Genomic DNA, 19449 nt, shown 5'->3' with positions numbered 1-19449 from the left:
TATATACAAACATATAACCATGTTGTATCCCTGAAAATAATATAATATTTTATGCCAATTATACCTCAATTAAAAAAAAATAGTTTTTTCCCTGGCTGGTGTGGCTCTGTGGGTTGAGCACTGGCCTGCAAACTGAGAGGTCTCTGGTTCAATTTCCAGTCAGGGCATATGCCTAGGTTATGGGCCAGGTCCCAGGTTGGGTGCATATAGGAAGCAACCAATCCATTTTTCTCTCACACACTGATATTTCTCCTCTTCTCTTTCTCCCTTCTTTACCCTCTCTCTAAAAATTAAATGATATATTAAAAAAAAAAAAAAAAGAAAAGTTTCCACTTCTGGACATCTATCTCTTCACTTCACAATGAGAATTAATAGATGGATTTTTGTTCTTGTTTCTCGTTTGTTCTTTTGTTGCTTTCAGTTTTATATCCCACATACAAGTGAAATCATATGGTTCTTGTCTTTTTCAGACTTACATCACTTAGCATGATATTCTTAAGGTCCAACCATGTTGTTGCAAACAAAAACTCAGACATGTATACAACAGTACGGTGGTTAGCAAAGGGAAGGGGGCTGGAGAGTAGTAAAGGGTAAAGGAGGTAAAAAATGTGTTGATGTTAGAAGACAACTTAGGTGGGCACACAATGCAATTGGTATACAGATTATATATCATAGAATTGCATACTAAAAACATATATAATTTTATTAAGCAATGCCACCCCAATAAATTGAAATAATAAAAAACTAAATTTTTAAAATATAAAAGAAAATAGATGATTAGAGGTTTAATCAAAATCATGAATGAGGATTGTTTTGCCTTAGGTCTCATTTTTCAAATGTGATCTTGCTATAGAAATCTTCAGTTTATGTTTCTACAATTTTTCTCAAAATATAGGGAATTATCTAATCTACCGAATCACCAGTGACTTGCATGTGTGGAAGCAAAAGAACTATAATTAAACAGGGTATTGTATAGTTTGATAGTTGAAAGACAAATGCCCTGAAGGAGCTGCATTAGGACTGGCATCATTATCATATTTGAATTGCAGTCTTCCAGGTTATTCTCTGCCTTTTGTTTTAGGAAGAAAGGTGTTTATGAAGCACATCAACAGGAAGTCACAGAATGAGAGAGCTTTGTTTAACATCTGTTTGTCAGCTCACCCCACCACTGTGGGGAGATTGGCAGAGCCTTTTGGCGTTTAAGCAGGAGTCTTTGTGCTTGTAGAAGTAGCTTCCACTCTAAGACAATTTTCCATGTAACTGGGAATACATATACTGCACAATTCAGAAGGAAATTCTCTCTTTCTACCTTTCTCTTTTTATATATTTATTATTTTAGAAACTTTGGCACAAATTACGAGTTGTGTAGTCTATATGTGTAGAATTAGGTTTTCCATTGCATTTTTTGTTTTTTTAAACACTAATACTAGTTTTTCAGTGTATTTCCTTTTTAAAATGATACAGTTCTTCTATAAAAAAATAAGAAAAAAATAGACTAGAGTGTCTATTCCACTACAAGAGATCTAAGCATTTAATTTTCAAGGATGGCATGAAAATGTGCATAGAGAAGATATTCCTGCTTGAGTTACCTTGAAAGTAACACCCCGTTGTTTTTTGTTAAGTTTTATTTTTAAAAGACATATTTGAGAGTTTATGAAATTCTACCACATTTAAGTACTAAGTGAAATCAGCTATTTCATGTCCCTGATTAAAATTATCAGCACATTCCCAGGAGCAGCTTTCAACTGGAGATTAATTTATAGAGGATAAAATACTCATCAGTTCATCTGGATCAAAGGCACAGATGGAAGAATGGCGAAAATGATACTTTTTGAATAATCAGAATTTTTTCAGATTAAAATAACACTGCTGCCATTTAATAATTTCATTTATGCAAAAATGAAATTTAGCAAATAATATTTGTAAATTATTTGACAACATTTGTATGTAATTGTAACCATTTTACAAGAGAAACATTTTTTAATTAAATTTATTGGGATGACAATGGTCAATAAAATTACATAGGAAGAGATGAGAATTAGGAACATCATTGTTAACTTTTACCCACAGAAATACACAAAATTAGGATGCAGTTTTGTAAGTAGATCATGGATAATCGTGGGAGAGTCTCATTCTCAAGCAGCAAACACACATGATAGGAAATTATCAAATTTTCTTTTTAAAATGATTGCCTTGGGTTCCAGGTCAAGATGGTGACATAGAAAGATCCCAAACTCACCTCCTCCAAAGAAAACACTGACTCTACAGCAACATAAGGAACAATTTCCTCTGGGGTGGGAGGAACCCAAACTAGTAAAGCAACTCGTTTGTACTAGGCAAATGAAAATAAAACTACATCCAAGTAGCTAGAAAAGGCTGAGACACAGTCATGCCATTAAGAGCCCTCTCCACACCAGTGTGGTGATCTACGTCGAGAGAAAAGTCAACATCCACAGCTTCTCCCTGAGAAGCTAAGAATCCATATCCCACGCACATTAAGCACCCCAGCTTTTAAGACCTGCTCTTGAGAGATGGGTCCCTAAAGCATCTGGCTTGAAAACCAACGGGATCATGCCCAAGAGACAGGCCCACGGGGCTGTGGGGAACTGAGAAAAGCCTCTCAAAACCTTACTGGTAGACTCACTTGGCCCAGGGCCCAGGGCTGAAATAGCCATGTGAAAAGTATCCAGATTTTATGTGAAAGAGGCTCATTTCCTATGTATGGTGATGGATGTTACCTAGATTTACTATGCTGATCAGTTCACAACATGTACAAACATTCAATTATGATGTTATATACCTAAAACTAATAAAATAGGTCAATACCTCAACTTTAAAAAAACTCCTCTTAGGATTTGGTTTTGAGCAACAAGGTAAGTGGTAGAGTCATTTGCTGAGACAGAAACAACCTGGGAAGAAAGAGGCAGGAGGACGTAATTAGGCCTTGTCTAAGATGTCATTAGGCATCTAAGTGGCAGTGAGTTAAATGAGTTCAAATTCAAGATGCTGGTCAGAAACAGCTGTAAGTTTGAACCCATCATCTTATTGGTGGCATGTTAGAGGCATGAAATTGAATGATATTACCCAGTGAGTGAGCATGACAACATGGGTACAAGGTGACTCTTTTAAAGAGTTTTACTGCAAGAGAAGCTCTCAGAAGAGCAGTGGCCTAACCATACCCACTGAAGGCCTGTGATGCATGATGGCCTGGATATAACAAAATGGGCCTCAGGTGATGAGAAAAGCCATTTTCGAAAATGTGGTAAAAGGATTTTTTTTCCTCTTAAATAAAATATCAAAAGTCAGCATTACCGATTCTAGTTTTTTTTCCAATCATGTCACACAATTTTCTAAAAAAATTAAGTTTCTAATTCAAAATGGTCTCTGACAAGAAGATTCTAATACAATTTCTCTCAATCTATTACTAAGATATGCATAAAGAGAATTTTTTAAAAAATTCATAATTTTGAAAACCAAGTTTGTCAGAAAACATTACAGTATATGAAAGGAAGTAACATTAATTATTAAGTAGATAGAACTAAAGTAGAAAAAACTCATACAACACAGGCTTGACTTTGCTTCCAAGATTAAAATTAAATACAAAATGCACACCACACTTGAGAATTTTCTGTGCAGATAGAACCTTTTAAGCCATATAAGCAAAATTAAATCTACCTTGTTCTATAAACATAACCATCATTTTTAACCAATCCTCTACTGTCTCAAAATTGCCATTGTAGTAACCAAACACTTTCAAGATTAAACAGCTTCTCCATTTTCACTTTGCAATCCATTTTATAACTTCATGCCCTTGAGGATCATGTCAGTTTTTATTTTCCTAGACTCTCAGTTCACAAACTGTTCTTATATGCACAATAAACCCTAAATAAATATTATTTATTAATTTGGTGGCTTAAATGTTGCCATTTCTGGATTTTTTGACACAAGATCTAGATAACTTGAAAAAAGACGCTTCTCCCAATTTCTGGATAAAGATGGCAGAATACAAACAGGCATTTACTTTTGTTCCTTCCTGAATTCTTACTGAAACTACAAGGATGGGTTTTATTTAAGACCAAATAAAGAAGACCAAAAGGAAGAAAAGAATAAAACAGCAGCATAATTTTTAAAAAACTGAAACATACATAGGAAAAAACCAGCTTACCAGACCTTAAGGTGCTGGGTCCCAAAGCAGTTGCGGGGAAAACTCAGAAATAGCCCAATTCATAACAGAGACATTGACACCTGATAATCATAATCAAGCATTAGTAGCACCTGGTACCTCAGAGGACGCAGTGGAGGTGGGGCTACAAAGAGGATCACTCATTAAAAATTGCTCAGGAAGCTGTTAGTGTCTCAATCCCACCCCTTACTTCATGCAGCCTGATGCCTTTCCATCTCCAATCCTGGCAGAGGAGGCAGGATTTGTTTTCGAAACAGAGTAAAACAAGTATTCTTCAGAGGAGGGACAGTCAGGCACAGTTAAGGGTAGGAGTACTGTACTGACAAGAAGTGAAGTGAGTTGAGTACCTACATCCAGAATGCCAAGTCCACTTCGAATGCATAAGTACATCTGCCTACATATAAAAACTAAATATATAACACTCTTAGATGGAAGCTTAGGTGCAAATATTCATAACTTTGAATTAGACAATTTCTTAAATATGACACCAAATCTGTAAGCAATCAAAGATAAAATGGATAAACTATACTTAAGTTAAAAACTTTGGGCTTCACAAAGACACTATTAAGAATGTGAAAAAACAACTGAGAGAGGAAGGAAGGGTCTAGAATGAAGACTATATAAAGAACTATTACAGTTCAACAATTAAAATAAAAACTCAATTTTAAAATGGACAAAGGATTTGAAATAGACATTACCTCAAAGATAAGCAAATGGCCAATAAGCACATGAAAAAGATGTTCAACATCATTAGTCATTAAGGAAATGGCTATCAAAACCACAGTGAGATGCCCTCTAGGATGGCTATAATCAAAAAGCAAAGTTTTGGTGAGGAGGTGGAAGAATTCAAGCCCTCAAACATTGCTGATAGGAATGGAAAATGGTCATTCCATTTTTAGGTATATAGATAAGAGAAATAAACACACATGTGCACAGAAAATATTTGTATGTGACTGTTCATAGCAGCCTTATTCATAAGTTTATTTAAAAGAAAGTTTATATACTTAAACTATTTCTTGCCATTCCATTCTGGCTTGTAAAGCAGTTAAGGAAGACACAAATAAATGGAAACATATACTGTGTTCATGGATTGGAAGAATTAAAATCATCAAAATATTCATAATACCCAAAGCAATTTATAGATTCAATGCAATCTCTATTAAAATACCAACGACATATTTCACAGATATAGAACAAACACTTCAAAAATGTATATGGAACCACAAATGACCCTGAATAGCCACAGCAATTTTGAGAAAGAAGAACAAAGTAGGAGGGATCACAATACCTGACATCAAACTATATTACATGGCCACTGTAATCAAAACATTCTGGTACTGGCATAAGAACAGACACATAGATCAATGGAACAGAATAGAGAGCCCAGAAATAAACCCATGTCTCTATGGTCAATTAATATTCAAAAAAGTTGCAGAAGCATAAAACAGAGTAAAAATAGCCTCTTCAACAAATAGTGTTGGGAGAGCTGGACAGCTACATGCAAAAAAATGAAACTCGACTACCAATTTACAACATACACAAAAATAAACTCAAGATGGATAAAAGACTTAAATATAAGTTGCAACACCATAAAAACCCTAGAGGAGAACATAGGCAGGAAAATCTCAGATATGCCATGCAGCAATATTTTCATCGATATGTCCTCTAGAGCAAAGGACATAAAGAAAAGAATAAACAAATGGGACTTCATCAAAATAATAAGCTTCTGAATAGCTAAAGAAAATATCAGCAAAATGAAAGGGAAACAATCATATGGGAAAATATATTTGCCAATGACACCTCAGATAAGAGTTTTATCTCCAAAATATATAAAGAACTCACATGACTCCACTCCAGGAAGACAAACAATCCAACTAAAAAATGGGCAAAGGACCTTAACAGACACTCCTCCAAGGAGGACATACAGAGGGCCCAGAGACATATGAAAGGATGCTCGGCTTCACTAGCCATCAGAGGGATGCCAATTAAAACCACAATGAGGTATCACTTAACACCAGTCAGAATGGCCATCATAAACAAATCAACAAACAAGCGCTGTCAAGGCTGTGGAAAAAAGGGAACCCTAGTGCACTGTTGGTGGGAATGTAGACTGGTGCAGCCACTGTGGAAAACAGTATGGAATTTCCTCAAAAAGTAAAAAATAGAACTGCCTTTTGACCCATCAATTCCACTGTTGGGATTATACCCTAAGAGCTTCAAAACATCAACTCAAAACAACCTATGCACCCCAATGTTTATAGCAGCACAATTTACAATAGCCAAATGCTGCAAACAACCTAAGTGCCCGTCAATAAATGAGTGGATCAAAAAACTATGGTACATGTACACAATGGGATACTACACAGAAGAAACAACGAAGGCTCCTAATCTTTGCAACAGCATGGATGGAAATGGTGAGCATTATGCTAAGTGAAATAAGCCAGGCAGTGAAAGGCAAATACCATATGATCTCACTTATAAGGGGAACCTAATCCACAAAAGAAACAAGCATGAAAAACATAACCAAAGTTAATGAAATAAAGAACAAACTGACAGTAACCAGAGCGGGGGGGGAGGGACATAATAGGGGAAAGAAGGGGAAGGGTCATCAGGAACAGTATAGAAGACCCATGGACAAAGCCACAGGGGGGAGGAATAGAAGGTGGGAGGTGGGGGTGGGTCAGGTGGGGGAAAGTGGTGATGGGAAAATGGAGACAACTGTACTGGAACAATTAAAAAGTTAAAAATTAAAAATAAATAAAAATAAGTTTATTTAAAAGATTATATAATATGCTGCACTATAATTTACATAGTAATTTCACAGTTGTTGGATATTTAGGTTCCTAGGTTTTTACAATTAGAGACAATGACAATATTTGACAAAAATCTTTGTTTGAATTTCTGATTATTCCTTTAGACTGGATTTTAAGAAATGGATTGATTGCAATAAGAAAGTAAAGATTGTTGATAAATATTGCAAAATCATTTTCCTCAGAGTTTTTCCAATGCCCATTTTCCCCAAATGTGTAACAAATTTACTTTTACCTTCAACTTTGTAAGCACTATGCATTCTCTCATATGTGAGTTTACTTTTTTCTAAAGTGCCAAAGAATATAAAAGCATAAAACTCCCAATTCCTTGCCTTCAAGATGCTTTCAGTCAAGTGGGAGAGATAGGTAAAGAGATACATACAAAACAAAGTACAAGGTACAGAGGGCTTTTTCAGTGATATTTCTATTTTTTGAGCATCAAAATCCTCTGTCATCTCTCATTTCCGTGTAGTGGTGCACCTGACTACGGATAACTCTCCATGCCTACATACGTTTGGATTTCTTTGAAGCAGAGAGTGGTAGATGACAATATATTTCATCATTTACCTTTAATTTATGTGATGTATAACTGTGATTGTTTTTTAAATTATATATTTGCTCTTTTATAAATAGAGATATACTTTCCACGTTTATAGAATGAGACTTTAGAATTTTCTCCTACATGGGTATCTGGTGATTTATGGTTTTTTAAAAAGTCATTCTTCTTCTAAGATATTTAAATAGATTAGTATATAGCTTTGTTAATTGTATCAGTCTTTTAAAAATGATCTCCATGTATGTTAATTGTATCAGTCTTTTAAAAAAGTCTCCGTATATGTTGACATAATCCATATCTTTACATACTTTCTGCTCATAAATCTTTATACTGAATTGATTTTTCAGTTTTGTGTTTTAAGTTTAAAGAATAATTTTATGAATTGTATTGAGTATTAGTGTACTAATTAATGTTTAACTATTGTTTAGGACTTTCTTCTTCCTGTTCATGAGGCTCATTTTTTTTTTTAATACTCACACTCTAGCTTTCTTCGTTGAATATCTTTTCTATTTTATTATGTCTTTGATGATTGGAATTCTCTTTTATTTTTTAAACTAATGTCATTTTCAAGTTTGGAGATAGCAAAGAGAATAACATGGCAGCCTACATGTGATTATCATTCAGTTTTATCAATTTTAAATTTTTTGCAGTAATTGCTGTAGATAATTTTTAACTAAAAAAAATTACTGAATTAGTTTGCAAGGGTTGACTCACAAGATACCACAAACTGAGTGCCTTAAACAATAGAAATTTGTCATCTCACAGTTCTGGGAGCCAGAAGCTGGGAACTAAGGTGTCAACAGAGCCACAGTCTCTCTGAAGATGCTAGGGAAGCAGCTGTTCCCAGCCTCCTACCTCCTGATACCTCCTGATATTTTCTTGGCTCGTAGCAGCGTAACTGTAGTCTTCACAGGGTGGGGTGTGTGTGTGTGTGTGTGTGTGTGTGTGTGTGTGTGTCCCCAATTCTTCCCTTTTGCTTCCCTTATAAACTCTAGTTATATTGCATAAAGGACCACCCATTCAGTACAACCTCATTTTAACTTAACTAATTGCCTTTCCAGCAACCCTGCTTCCAAATAAAGTCACATTCTGGAGTACTAGGGGGTTAGGACTTCAACATATAAATTTGGGGGGAACAAAGTGAAACACATAACAGTGACAAATATCCTTGAAACCTTTTAATCTTTCTTGAATGATGTTTACCCCTTCCACCTGAATTTTTAAAATCTTTTACAGTATTTTATATTATTTTATATATGAATGGATCCATAAACAGGATATATTCTCAATTTTCATATAGACGTTACATTATACTAATCACATTGTGTCTTTTGTTCAATGTTATGTTTTTTAAATTTATTCATGTGGTTATAATTTGTGTTCTATATTCACTCTGGATATTATAGTTTTATTTTTATTTTTTGTATTTCAAATATCTTCCCACTTTTATAGCTTTTTTAAACTCTTTATTCCTGTTTGTGTGTATGTGCGTGTGTGCTACAAAAGTCATTTTAATGAAGTAGCATGTACAGATTTAAATGTTTGTATACTGTTGGAGCATTTTCTAAAAAATGAAAACTTTATATTGAAATCGTAATTGTGTTCTTTTTTCCTAAAATGTTCAAGTTTTTCAAAGTTTTTAATACAATTAGAAAGTGTGTATGGTATGTGTGTTACAAGGTCTGAATCTATTTTAATGTTTTTCCTATCTGGATAATCAATTAACGTGGTGCTGTTTTTGAGTGATCCCTTCTTTCCAAACTGAACTGTATTTTATTCATACTTCAACTTTTCATATATGGTACTTGAGACTCTGTTTCAGGGCTCACTTTTGTGCTCCTTCATTATGTTTCTCTAAACCAAAGTGTCTTAATTACTGTGACATTGTGATAGTATTATTTGCTATTTTGCAGAAAATATTGTCATTTTTCAAAATAAACTTAGCTATTTTTTGTACATATCTATGCTTTTATTATGCCAGCTCGTCTTGCTCCATGAGAAGTCTTCTTGCAATTTTGATTAGAATTGCTAAGAATTTATAGATTAATTGAGGACAATCTGACATATTCAAGGTACTGAGTCTTTCTATTTATAAACACTTTATAATTTCCACTTACTGTATCCAGTAAGTTTCTTTTAGTTTCTAATGTTTAAAAATGTTTACCATTATGATATTGCATATATTATGAGATTTATTTCTACATAACTTATTCTGTAAACAGTATTTTTCAATTATATTTTCCAATTTTGCTCTTGTAAGCATATAGAAAAGATCATTCATTCTTATGTTCTGTTACAATTTTTCCATCTTAAAAATATCTTGCTGAACTTTTACTTTTAATATTTATAAAAATACTCCTGGACTTTGTTATGAACACAATCTAAGTACAGCTGAATATTAATTTTAATAAATAAGTTTAATGCTACCATATTTTTTCCAACAATTATCACCTTTTACTCCTTTAAGGTAATGTTTCATTTTTACCTCCAATGAGCTATCTGTTTAAGGTCTAGTACTTTCTGTTTGTTGGAAAAATGAACTTTGTTACTTTTATAAGATTTGTTTCTCTTTCGCTGATGTTTACAGGCTTCAGTACAACAGGTTTAGATGTGGCTTTATCTTTATCTTTACTAATCCTGCTTGGTACTTAGATACAGTCAATCTTTATATCTGGAAATCTGTATTTTTCATTTGGTAAAATTTGCAGGATTTAGCCACTTAAATATTGCTTCTCTACTGTCCTCCATTCTTTTATTCAGGAATTCCTGTTAGCTATTTGTTTGAGCTTTTCAAGCAATTTCTCAAACCACTTAAGTTTTCTGTCCCTTTGTGGTAAGTGTCTGGTACTATAACTCTTCACTAATTCTCTAGTATTGAGTCTGATGGAAAATTTATATCAATGAATATAATTTTTATTTCCAATATGTCTTACTGCTTCTTCATATACACTTATTCTTGTTTCATTTCTATGCGCTTTTGCTTTGTAATTTCTTGTTCATTTTAGTGACCACCATGGCTTCATATGTGTCTTTCAGAATATTAAACACACACTTAAAACTGCTATTGACTAGTCCATTAAATCAATCTCACCTGCAATAGGACATAGTTGGTAGTGAGAGTCGTCTGCCCTGAAGTGCCTGCAATAAGGGAGTATATTGACTCCAGAGAATTTAAAACCCATTTTTCAAAACGAACTTAAAAGTAACCATTTTATCATCAGCAGAGATAAAATAGTGTTTCTGAACAACATCACTGAGAATGACCAAGAGGCTCTTAATGTTCCCCTCAGCTTGACTGAATTTTAGACAAGTTTCCTCCTGGCTACAGGCCCCTGAACTCTCTTTTTTTGGAGTTTCTCCTCTTTGAGATATAAATCTTCTCTTAGCCTCTTGTCATTTTTGCAACCCAGAAATGTCTTTCGCAAGAACTTAGGAGTCATGACTTTGAAACATAATAGTCAAGAAAGACAGGGCTTGTATCTCCCAGTCTCTGTAGGAAGGTTGGAGCCTAATCTCGCTGAATGCCAATTGGCAAGCACAGATGGCACACTCACATTGACCAACCTCCCCTCAACTAATGCCTTCCTGTACTTTTCCATTAGCTCATGCAGTGCTTAAAACCTGGTCCACCTTTTGTTTCAGCCGAGTTTAGTTCTATTTCTTCCTCCTACTGCAATTCTCTTCAATAGTCTTTCTTCTCTGTGTAACTCTGTATGGTATAATTATTCCTTGAAAGTTCAAAATGCTCTACTCCCACAGTCACCTGGAGTACTGTACTGTTCTTATTAAATGAAATTATATTCTAATTCCTGGTTGTGTTTGCCTTTCTTAACATAAGGTATTCTTTTACCATTAGTTTTCAGGACTCTTGTATTTGGATTAGATTTGTGATTAAGTGTGCTAATATCATATATATAGCTCCTTCATCTTTTCTTCGTTACCATGAAGTTGAGTGTGGGAGTATTTCCAATTTAAAAACAAAACAAAACGCATTGCAGTAGCATTGGCCAGGTGGCCAAATTCTGGACAATGAGAATTCTGGATAATGATAGGGAAAGTTTAGAGGGTCTACTCCCCAACCTGTCTTTCCTGACAGAAATAAATAAAAAATAAAAATAAACCCCATCTTTTAAAAATCCGCTATATTTAGATTTTCTGTTATATTCAGCTAAACTCAACTGATTAACTGACACAGCTTCAGTGGCTCATCTAATCTGCCACAGGGCATTACTTCTTTAAGGAAAAAGAATTACAGTTTAAAGAAGCTATAATTCTGTCTTGTTGCAACTGGTGACGAGTGTAGTCCACTGACTATGTCTCACAATGAGGCATCTCTGTCCTAATTAGTTGATATTCTTTGCTGGAGTTTACAAAGCATTGATTTTTTATTTACTTTTCAGATACCTGATATCAACTTAGATGAGCAGTTACCAAGTTCTTTTCTTTTTAGAACAAATTAAACATACAAAGTAGCAGTAAGCCTGCACACTGACAGGAAAGAGGAGAGAAAATAGTAGCAGAGTGGAATCTGGAATAAGAGAAGAGAACTATCGAACTGACGCCAGAGTGGTACTATGTACGTAATGGAGTATTAGCTTGTAATCATATCAGCTCATTATCTTGCATTACAAGGTATTTTAAAACACTATTTTCTTTTTGGATAGACCTTAGTGCTTTCACTCAATTCCCTCTAGCAGTCACAGATGTGCAGGTGCATTACTCTGCATGCTCACATTTCTAACCATAAGGGAGAGCACTGAGGATAATTCACACCGACTGATCATCAGGCTTACTTGTTTTTCCCTTATATAATGGAAATTTTCTCCATTTCTGGCTTTGGTTTCCAAATTTCATTGTTAACTAGCAATCTTTTGCTGTCTAATATATGTTGTCTGCCCTCAAGTAAAGAAATACTCTTTTAAATATTAAGCCTTAATACTGATTAACAGTGATATTAATTAAGTGCCAATTACATATTTAGTAATACAGATAAATATTACATTTGTGGAAAAAATAATCACTGCTGATTGAATTTCAATTATTTCATTCTTATGTATTTGGAGACATCTGGCCCCCCCACGTAAAATTTGGTTTCAGATAGGAAAAAAAAGCAATTAGAAATAATAGATGTCATTACTTTCAATTCATATTTCTGAAAGTGAATATTTTGGTGAAAATCTCGGTTTAAAGTATATTATAAACCAGGAATTTGGAATGAAAATAACTGATATAGCATATCCTAATAAAGATGATATATATTATTTTTAAATTATACATCTCAAAAAATCATATCCTATATAATGACCAATGTTTCCTATAACAAAATATTTGACAGGAGAGTGTATCATGAAAAAGATTTATGAATCAGGATTTGGATTTATGAAGTATAGGGTAGGCCGTTGCCTCCTGATGTCATGGGATGTCGCACCCAAATGCTCTCCCAAGTGCCCATATGATGTCATGTAAATGGAAGTATCACTGATGAAATGTTCATGCAGGTCCACCAAATCAATAGGAAGACTGAAGAAGCACTCTCCATCAGTAACAAAACGAGTTAAGGCTCAGCCAAGGTTCAGCCATAGAAATGTGTGCTCAGCGTGGTGATTGTGGGGGGTGAGAGGGTATAAGGAGTCTAAATGGTAATGGAAAAAATACAATTACAAATTTTTTTAAATAATGAAATGTGTGCTTAGGTTATGTGACAGACTGTATTACACTCTCGCTCCTCCATTCCCTTATAATTACGTTGGACATTCACACCCTTGCCCTAGTCTCTTGGTTAAAAAGAAAAAGTGTATTTCTTAGACTCTTGACTTTGGACTTGGCCATGTGACTTGCTGTGGCCAGTGGGATGTTAGAGGACATCATATAGCAAAGGCTTGGAACCTGCCTAGAATGTGTATGTACCAGGTATCCCGTTGTCCCAGAAAAATGTGAGCCATGTGGAAAAGACCTAAACGTGACACATGGCCTCAAGCCAAGTCTGGCTGAGTCCCAGTTAGCATGTAATGCATGAGTGAGAAACAAGTGCTTTGGTTGTATGTCACTGAGATTATTGCTTGTTGTGCAGTAAAAGATGAGTGACAGAGGAAAGCAATGCCCCCAAAAGTACTAGACACTGCCAGTCATAGATGGAGCTAAAAAACATTGCAATAAAGGAAGGGCTTTTAATAATGTAATAACCTAATCAGATTTTATGTTTTAGAAACACCATCCCAACAGTGTGGAGGTTAAATTGGAGAGAGCTGGCACGGGAAGTAACAACCTACTTAAGGGACTATTGTAGTGCCGTAGAAGAAGATAAAGCCTGGGGAGCAGGAAACAGGAAATATAGTGATCAAAAAACACAGTGACAAAATATAGAATAAATAAAAATATAAAACATGGAGGATAAAATATAAAAGATATGTTCTACATAAATCTCTCATAAAATATAGAAGGTGAAACAGAGGCATGAATCAAGAACAACTCCATATTTCAAGCTGTGTAACTAGACAGCTAGTGGAGTCATTACTCAGGCTAGAAATTACAGAAGAAATTGGTTATAAGAGGAGGAAAATAAATTCAGTTTGTTTGAATTTTGTTGAGTGTCAAAAAAATGAGTAGAATCAGACTTTGACAGTACAGGCCTTGTACACAACTAACTACTCCTGAATTTGACCTATTATCACTGTGTAGTCTAAGAATAGATTAAGTTCTTCATCATATTTTTTACATTGTTGACTTACATTGAGTATAGAATCTACTAACATCCCCATTTTCTTTTCATATGCATCTTGGATAATAATTTTGTCTTCTTGTCCCAGCTTATTAAAAGATTCTTCAAGCTTAATAATTTTATCCACTACATTTCTGCCTACCTCAGCCTTCTTGGGTCATGAACTTATTTGATAATTATGCCAACTACGCTGACTTACTAATGAACTCATGTTCGCTCCTAGCTATCACCACTTGCTTTTGGGGGCTCATAAACCATCTGTTTAATCATCTCTTCTAGTGTTTTACAGATAATTTATATATTTGCCTGTTTAATTCTTTTAGAATTTGTCTTTTTCAGCATGTTAAAAACAAAATTAGAAAAAACCATTATCCACCTCAATTCTTTTTGCATCACTTCTTTTTTTTCAAAACTATAATTATTCTTACTGATTCTACAATTAAACGTGTAAATTCCTTACATATGGTAATCAATTAATTTGGGGAGGGGACTTGAATTCACTTACAGTGGCTATCTACTTCAAGTGTTGTGTCAAAGACTGTCTAATGTTCTCCCCAAACCAATTCCTCTTGCACTGGAGGACATTTCCCAACCTCCCTTGCAATTATGGTTGAACCACGTGACTGAGTTTTGACCAGCAAGATATGAAGGGATATCTATCTATCTATCTATCGATCTATCAATCTATCACCTATCTATCGTATCTGCCTATCCACCTACCTGTATCTTACAACTCTGGCCATAAAACCCTTGTATAATTTCCCTCTCTTCCTTTCTGCAGTGAACTTAGGCACCATGTAGTTAAATATCAACAGCACAAGGCAGAAAGAGCCTGTAAAAGTGACCCCTTCCAAGAAGAGCACTGGACCTATGGTAGACTATACAACTGGGGGCTTGTTTTGACTTCAGCATAGATTGGACTATCCTGACGTGAAAACTTATTTCTTTTTTAATATGTGCTTTTTCTCTTTTATTTTGAAAAGTTTCGCATTATGGAAGAAGATGAATGTGAAGATGAGTGGTGTGCTTTTATTCTGTTATCTGTTACATTTATATCATGTTCCCTAAGTAATTCATTTACTTCTTTATTCTACTTAATCTATAATTCACTCATTTTTTCAACAACTGCAAGCACCTACTATGGGGCAAGAACTGGTCTAGGTACTTGATGGGAAAAGAAAAAAAGAGGGGTGGTGAGATAGGGGGTGTAGGGATCGGGGTGGGAACTCAACAGCTTAAACCCGGTAGAGAGGGAAGGCCGCCCTAAGAAGGTGAAACTTGAACAATGACCTGTAGAGTGTAATAAGGTTATAGACCTTTTATTTTCTTCAAAATATTTTTCTACATTTCACCATTTGGGTGCTTTAATTTTCCTCATTTTATTCGTGTTAAATTTTATATTTATCTTCTTTAGGTAGAAGTTTCTTTCGGTTGAATCATGTGGCCTCTCACAAAAATAAGGAAGCAGGCTCTTAAAAAATAAATACCGAATACTTATTAAGTAGGCATAAAGGTAATTATTTTATAAATATCACCTAATTTAATCATCAAAGCCCTTTGAGATAGGTAACTGTTATTCTTCCCATTTACAGATGAGGAAGCAGATGTTAGATTACTTAAGTAACTTGCCCCATGTTACAGACATGGTGAGAGAAAAAATTTCAAACCAAAATTCAAAAGATTTAACTACTGCAGGTCTTAACTACTATTCTATATACACTAACTTGTTTGTACACATCTATTTGAAAATTTTAATTTATCTGTGAATTTCATTTTAGTTTGTTGGGCTAACTGCCCAGTTCTTCCTCATTGAAAATATTTGTAATTGTAGAGCCAAAATTTCATTGATCATCTGATACCTCTTGAACGATGCTTCTTTTAGGATTATCCAGGCAGAAGAATTATGAAAACTTTTGTCAAAACATTTTATTGCTAAAGTTTAAGGCACATTTCTAGCTATCTTTTTGCTATTATAAGTTTCAAAATGATGTAGCCATTTCCTCTGAGGGACCCAGTAGCATACAGCTAAGTGTTACGAACCATTCTTCAGCGACCCTGGTTGAGATCACAGTGAGTACTAAAATAGATCAGTTAAAGCCTGATGGAAACTGAAGTCTACAATTCTGTGTATGTGCTTGTGAATGTGTTACCAGAATATTGCTTATAGATGCAACAGGCATTTTTTAACTTTGAAATTTAATCATCAGAAAACAAGAGATTTAACAAGAAACAGCTGCTCTGGAGCTATGTCTCAGGTGTTCAGGACGAATCCTTGCATCTTGTAAGAAAACTGTCTGCAGGAATGTGATGAAAGGAGCTTGAGAGGATGGTCTCCACTTTGTGAAGCAAGTAACAAAAGTATCTTAATATAAAAAAAAAGCACAAAGATAAAGAAGCAGACTTTTTGAGAAGATTAAGTTTGTAGTGTGGCAAAGCTGTCTCCAACTGCTCAGGCATTTTCAGCTTTACATTTCCCATGCATGTAATGTGGAATATGTATATGGAGTACTGAAAGCTCTAAACACTTGAAAGTATACAGTGTCACAAAAAAAATTTATCAAATTTCCTTCCTTTATTTTCAATGATTCCACCTTGTGATAAATTACTTCCTCCCAAGATTCCCATTTAGATTTATTGTAGAAATTGCTTTCCTTGTTTCCACTAAAATATAAAGTAGTAAAATAACTCAAGATGTATCAGATAAACTCCTATTAGTGGAATAGTAACATTTGAATGCCATTGCTATATTGAGCTGTTTTATTTCTTTAATTGTTTTTCTTTTATTGATTCTAGAGAGAGAGGAAGGGAGGGAAAATAGAGGGAGAGAAACACCGATGTGGGAGAGAATCATCGATCAGTTGCCTCTTGCATGTGCCCCAACTGGGGACTGAACCCACAAGCCAGGCATGTGCCCTACCCAGATTCAAACCAGCAGCCCTTTGGTTTGCAGGATGATGCCCAAGCAACTGAGACATGTGGGCCAGGGCTTGGGCTCTTTTGTTAATTAGCAGTTGATTATTAAGAAATTATCATCTGGATGAGAGAGGTAAAGGGATTGAGAAGTACAGACTGGCAGTTCTGAAATAGTCATGGGGATGTAAAGTACAGCATAAGAAATATATGCATATTCAATAATGATTATAATAACTATGTATGGTGCCAGGTGGGTACTGGAAAGATGAGGGGGAACAATTTGCAAAGTATATGATTGTCTAAGCACTATGCTGTACTGCTGAAACTAATACAAAATAATATTGAATGTAAACTGTAATTTTAAAACATTTTAAAATTAAAAAAAATAAATTCTCATTTATTTTTCTTTAAATAAATGCAAAAAGGTAAGACAGGATTTCTGATTTCTGCTTCAACGGCAGTGTGTACGTGGAAGTGGGGGAAGGGAGGGCAGACTAACCAGCCACATTTGCTGCTAAGAACTTCACATGGGACGATGCGTGACCTTCTGCCCTTGTTAACACCTACGCAGGATGCCTCTGCTATCTGAGAGCATGCATTGCACCATGTGGCAAGATGTTTCTGTAACCTTTAAGAGTGAGGTTCCCCACAACTGAGATAGCATGTAATTATGCAGCAGCAATGAAACTCCCAGAGAAGTTTCATCATGTTAAGAATCAAGAAATAAATGAGTCATAGTTTATAAGACAAATTTTTACAAGCATGTACTCAATCTTAATAGATTCATTCTGAACTGTCTCTGCTTCCAGAGGAAATAGTGTTTCATCCTAAGAAATATTATGTGTTTATGTATGTGTTTATGTGCTGTATTTAAATTTTTTCCAGACTTTTCCATATGTATATTACTGAGATATACAAGTATAAATAGATATCATATGTAGTACTGACAAATGCTTCATATATATAAAGACAAATATGCCATTTAAAATATTACCTTACTTAACTATGCAGCTTACCAGCAGAGGCTGCATTTACCTCATGATAGGTATCTAGATTTTACTTATGAAAAAAGTAGAGAAAAGTAGAGAAAAGTAGAGAAAAGTAAAATGTGTTATTAAAAATTGAATCACAAGTCCTACATGCCACATTTTAAAGAAAAAGGAGACAATAACATACAGCAATTCTGTCTGTCTACCTATGGCATTTTTATGCCTAATAAAAGGATTTAGTAATACCAAAAATATCCAAAACATAAATGGCACATTGAAAAAAACTCTCCAAGAGTGAACAAACTAGAGATATTAGCCAGAGAGCTTGTAATGCATGAGTGTCTGGATTCATGTGAATAACGTGCATTGTTCATTTACAATAATTCATCTTTCAGTCTGGAAGCTGAACTACTCCCAATATAGCAACTGAGACTCACTGTGAGATTATTTTACAAAAGAGGTAATTCTATTTTATACATATATTTATACACATACAGACACATGTATATACCTATACATGCACACACATACAACTGGAATCAGAGCCTCACCAAAGTCTCTCCATGCCCTGGTTAGTGTGGCTCAGCTGGTTGGAGCACCATCCTGTAGGTGAAAGGTTGCATGGTTCAATTCCCGATCAGGGCACAAACCTAGGTTGTGGGTTCAAGCCCTGGCCCTGGAGTATATGATCATTGACCCGGACACATATGGGTGGCAACCAATCAATGTTTCTCTCTCACATTGATGATTCTCTCTCTCTCCAAAAGCAATGAAAAAATGTCCTCGAGTGATGATTAAAAGAAAATTTTAAGTCTATCTGTGACTGTAAATTCCAGAGGGCAATGACCAGAATGTTTTGTTCACCACTATTAAGCACAGTAAACTCTTCGTAAACACAATAAACTGACTTCTCAAATCAGGCAGCGTTTTGCCTACCTTCATTTTTAAAATGCTTACTTAAATAGCCTATTTACATTTTTTTGCATTATACTGTTAGAATATTAACAACCTTACATTTGTGTCTTATTCACAATTATATGCTTAGTACTTAACAAATATGCCTTGGACATAGTAAATTCTCCAAAAGTTTGCTGAATGACCAAACTAGGAGCCATTACTGCTCATGGCAATAGCTAAACATAGACATTACAGTGATCTGACAGAGCTCTTCCTGGTGGTTTGTGATCTGCCTTGATGGTTTGGCTGTGTGCTAGGCCAAGAGCTTTCCTAATCCATTGTTGATGGAGTGAAACATTTCTGTTAAATTATTTTATTTATTA

This window comes from Pteronotus mesoamericanus, unplaced genomic scaffold (assembly GCF_021234165.1).
Source record: "Pteronotus mesoamericanus isolate MK-2021 breed Mesoamerican mustached bat unplaced genomic scaffold, CSHL_Meso_final contig_56, whole genome shotgun sequence".
NCBI classification, from domain to species: Eukaryota; Metazoa; Chordata; class Mammalia; order Chiroptera; family Mormoopidae; genus Pteronotus; species Pteronotus mesoamericanus.
This window is presented reverse-complemented; position numbering follows the sequence as displayed.